This window comes from Babylonia areolata, chromosome 3, assembly GCF_041734735.1.
Source record: "Babylonia areolata isolate BAREFJ2019XMU chromosome 3, ASM4173473v1, whole genome shotgun sequence".
NCBI classification, from domain to species: Eukaryota; Metazoa; Mollusca; class Gastropoda; order Neogastropoda; family Buccinidae; genus Babylonia; species Babylonia areolata.
In genome coordinates, this window is record NC_134878.1 from 22,344,202 (window position 1) to 22,349,201 (window position 5,000).

Here is a 5,000-nt window from a genome sequence, read left to right on the forward strand (position 1 = left end):
GTCTGGACCAGTGCACAAAAACAGCACTTTTATGTGTGTGGTGACCGTCCACAAACTTAATGTGTGTGTGTGTGTGTGTGTGTGTGTGTGTGTGTGTGTGTGTGTGACAGAGAGACATACAGTGAGAGAGAGAGACAGAGAGAGAGAGAGAGAGAGAAACTGCTGTTTACGTTTATTTTTGTGTGTGCAGAATATCAATGCTCCATGTCTCAAAAGGGGGTCAAAATATTCTTGATTCTTGTTAGCATAACCATATATATATATATATATATTTTTTTATTTTTTTTTCTTATTGTATTTTTAATCCCCCAATTTCCGCCTCTTGTTTCCATCCGACCGTCCACAACTGCATGTTAACCGAATGGTACCACCACCTTAATACTGTGCTCTCTCTTTCTCTGTGTGTGTGTGTGTGTGTGTGCGCGCACGCACATCTTTCTGTTCCGCCTTTCACATGCTCCATAATATGCAGTAGTTCCCGCCATCAGGTCTACGACCCTGTCCAAAGCAGAGGGAGATACCATCTCTTCTCAGGGTAGAACTGAAGAGGCCCCCTTTTCTCCATCCCCCTATGTATATTGATCGCGCATCTTCGGTCAGCGCGAGAGTCTGCCGATTGTATGCCCCACCACATCCCCCATCCCGTCACTCTGTGTGTGTGTGTGTGTGTGTGTGTGTGTGTGTGTGTTGTGTTCTGTTACTGTTCTTGTTTCTACCATTTTACTTCTGATGCAAGGTCAAAGCTGTACAGGGCTTGGGTCTTAGTTCGGGGAAAGTTGCGTTGATCGAGGGGGTAAGCCCAAGATTTTTTTTTTTTTTTTTTTTTTAAATAATGTCAAAGGCTCTGAATCTGAAGAACCACTTTGAAGAATGCTTGCCAGCATTGCAAGTCAACTAGTTTATTCACATACCCATACGTTCATTCCGTGTTTTTGTCACTACTGTTTTTTTTTTAAACACTAAATACCAAATGGAACAACGCATGACCGACGGCCCTGGGGTGGGCGCTTGCGGTCAGCTGAACAATGTGATGTGACCGACGGAGGGAGAAACACTGACAGACAGACAGACAATGACATTAAGCACGCTGCGGGCAACGCACCAGACATCAGTGTCAAGGTTTTGACAGGTCAAGGTCAGACTGGATTCAAAACGCGACCGGGTCAATTGTTTGAGTTGTGGTTTTGGGATTCGGCCAAATAAAAAGGATTCCACTGGGTCCACAATGGAAGGGGTAGGTATATGGGGGTGGTGTGTGTGTGTGTGTGGTGGGGGGGGGGGGGGGGGGCGGGGGGGCGGAGGAGGGGAGGGCGGCTTTCGGGGGGGGGGGGATGCGGAAGTGAGTCACTTTAAAAAGCAAAGACCCTCGAGCGAAAAAAAAGAAAGAAAAAAAAAAAGAGCTACAACCAGTAAATATCTCACAAAGTCCAGCCGCTGCTCCCCTAGCCTTCGCTAGAACGGTCCACAGAATGAAAAATAGATGTGCAAGTCCGTGAGAATGGTCAGAGCAACACAGCAGTGAGGTGAACGCTGCACTGAAATGGAAGGGTGGGGGGTATCTGTCTCCGACCTTGCTGTCAGTCAAGACACCGGTGCTTCCTCGTCCAGGACGTCTTGGTGTTGAGCACGTGTCACTCGGGGAATAAAAGCGGCTGCCGCTCAGCTGTCCCATGCGTTTCTCAGTGCGACAACCAATGACGCAATACCAGACCATGAGTCAGTCCTCAGTCACAGCCACTGTTATGTGTCAGTCAGCCCCTGTGTCCGCCGGCGTTAAGTCTGACGCTGCTGATTCCGTCTCCCGAAGGACCTCCGCACGCACTTACCAGCCTTTCTCTCTCTGTGTATCTTTCTCTCTAGCCCCCCCCCCCCCCCCCCCTCTCCCCACACACACACCCTTCTTCCCCCCACCCTCCCAATCCCCCCCTCTCCCCTCCAAACAGAATTTCCACCACCACTCTACCCATACCAATGCCACCCACCCCATCCCCGTTTGTTTTCTCCGCTGAGACGAACTAATGTTGTTGCTGTTCTCTGTGAGGTCCCAAAACTCTTCCAGTGCCTGGTAAACAGGGCGACTGCGTGGATTACTATAGAGAGGGACTGAGGAGAGACATAGACAAACACAGACAGAGAAACGAAACAAAACGAAACGACGATTTTTAGTTCTCCAGCGTAAATGGAGTATGCACAACTACTTAAAAAAAAACAAACAACGACAACAACAAGACAGGCAAGGCCTTCAATACTCACTTGTGATACACTTAAAAAAAAATAAAAAAAAAAAATCCAAGCTTTTTATGTATTGAGTATAATTTCAAAATGTAATGTTTAAAATGAGAAAGATCAGTTTAAAGCGAATTAAGTCCCCTAGCATTAATTACAGAGTAATTTCCCTTCTTTACTATCTGCACTAAAACGTTTGCAAAATAAATTAAACTTCCATGCTTAGCAAAAGAAGTTCCTGTTTGAACAAAAAAATGATAATAATGACTGCTCTTGTTGTTGGGTCAGAATATCAGATCAAAGTGCCAAGTTTAGAGAATACAAAAAATATAAATATAACAGTAAATGCAGTTTGCATATATTTAGGCTTCATTTTTTTTTTTTTTTTTTTTTTTTCTTTTTTTTTTTGGTGCCCATCCCAGAGGTGCAAGATTGTTTTAAACAAGATGACTGGAAAGAACTGAATTTTTCCTATTTTTATGCCTAATTTGGTGTCAATTGACAAAGTATTTGCAGAGAAAATGTCAATGTTAAAGTTTACCACGGACACACGTGTAGACACACACACACACACAGAGACAACCGAACACCGGGTTAAAACATAGACTCACTTTGTTTACACAAGTGAGTCAAACACAACACCACCCAAGGGGTGCAGAATGAGGTAGAGACAGGTTGACAGAGACAAACACAGAAAGATAAACACAGCCAGCCAGCCAGCCAGTAAGACAAAGAACGCAGATTCAACGTTACCTTAAAAAAGAAAAAAAGAAAAAAAAAAAAAAAAGAAAAAGAAAAAGCAGAGGTCGTAATTACAGCAATGGCACCAGCAGACCACCCAACAGTTTCGCAACAGGAGTCTGCAACAACAACAACAGCCCCCACGAACACGCCACCCACCATCATGTTGACACCATCACCGTCAGACAGGAAAAAAAAAAAAAAAAAAAAAAAAAAAAAATCCGCGCATGCAATTGACCAACACAATCCTGTTAATGCATTTCCATGGCGAGAAGAAAGAAATGCCGCAATACTAAGTCACATCAAGCACCACGCGTTTTGATATCGTACGTTGAAGACAATATGGTATTATAATTACTCTGTTTTTTGTTTGTTATGTGTGTGTGTGTGTGCGCGCGCGTGCGTTTGTGTGTGTGTGTGTGTGTGTGTGTGTGCGCGCGCGCGTTTGTGTGTGTATGTGTGTGTGGAAGAGAGAGAGAGAGAGAGAGAGAGAGAGATGTCATACACATTTCAAATGGGGAAAATGAGAGGTCCACCCGCTCTCTCTCTCTTTGAGAACGCGTACGTGCATGTGTGTGTGTACCCGCGTTTGTATGTGCGTTTGTGTTGTAAGGAAGGAAAAAACAAACAAACAAGCGCACACAAGCACACACACACAAAATGGGTGACAAGCAGAAAAGCACTAGCAATAAAAGCATCACTTCTTGTTCTCTCCATCCTCCTCCTCCTCCTCCTTTCTCCCTGGGAATTCCCAGGCACTCTCCAAAGCGGACATCCTGAAGGCTACGTTGAGACTGAAAATAAGGGGACAGGTGTGAGGAGTGATGCCTTGTACAAGAACAACGTTCTCTACCCCATGTCCCCCCACTGACGAAGACACTACTCCCGGAAGCCCTTCAAAAACAACGACAGGGATTCTCCTCCCCTCTTCCTTCGGATGTAGACCTGAGTGACACACCATAGCTCTTTCTCTGTCGTCACTGGGAGGAAATGAATGACAGACACACCATAGTTCTTCCCTCTCATTTGATTAGGAGGACAATAGTGACACACCATAGGTCTTCCTCTCCCTTCACTAGGGGGAAATGTGACACACCATAGGTCTTTCTCTCCCTTCACTAGGGGGAAATGAGTGACACACCATAGGTCTTCCTCTTCCTTCATTAGAAGGAAATGAGTGACACACCATAGCTCTTCCTCTTCCTTCACTAGAAGGAAATGAGTGACACACCATAGCTCTTCCTCTTCCTTCATTAGAAGGAAATGAGTGACATACCATAGCTCTTCCTTCATTAGAAGGAAATGAGTGACACACCATAGCTCTTCCTCTTCCTTCACTAGAAGGAAATGAGTGACACACCATAGCTCTTCCTCTTCCTTCATTAGAAGGAAAAGAGCGACACGCCATACCTCTGCCCTCTCCCTTCAATAGGAGGAAACGAGTGACTCACTACAGCTCTTCCTCTTCCTTCATTTTGGAGGAAACGAGTGACACACTTCATCACCCTTCAAAAAGTAGCACCGAGTGAGACAAGAGGGGCCTGCACGTCATCTGCATAGTGTAACCCTCCCCCTATCTCCACCCCACACCCCATTTCTCACTTCCCCAGCAGAAGTTTGGAGTCCGAGTTCATGTAATGTCTGAACAAATCTCCAATAGTAAGTGTGCCCCATTCCGTCCTGTCAAAGACGTTCCCGCATCAGATTTCACTGAACTTATAAGTTCTTTTCCTGAGAACGGATGAAGTTTGTCTTCGGGTCAGGGAATTCTTTGTACTGCCTTGCCTGCCAAAAGTCGCTTCCACGGACTGCCAGCCGGACTGGCCAGAAACCCAAGCGCAGACATCAGCAGTGTCACACCACCGTTTCTCTCTTTGCATGTAATGGTGTTCAGTCCTGAAAGCTGTTGAACGATCAGAATTTCTGAAGCGGTTTGAAGATGAGGGAAGCTGGAACCCGAGAAGACGGGGAACGTCTTTTTATCTCAGACTTCCGGAGGAGGAAGGGTCAAAAGCACTGCCAGTCAGGCGATG

General features: G+C 45.6%; 1 protein-coding gene across 3 annotated transcripts in view; it reads right to left on the minus strand.

Annotated features, from left to right (window-relative positions):
• Positions 1–5,000, minus strand: part of LOC143279847 (E3 ubiquitin-protein ligase MIB1-like) — a 150,452-nt gene that overhangs the window by 37,172 nt on the left and 108,280 nt on the right. The gene's annotated exons all lie outside the window — the stretch shown is intronic.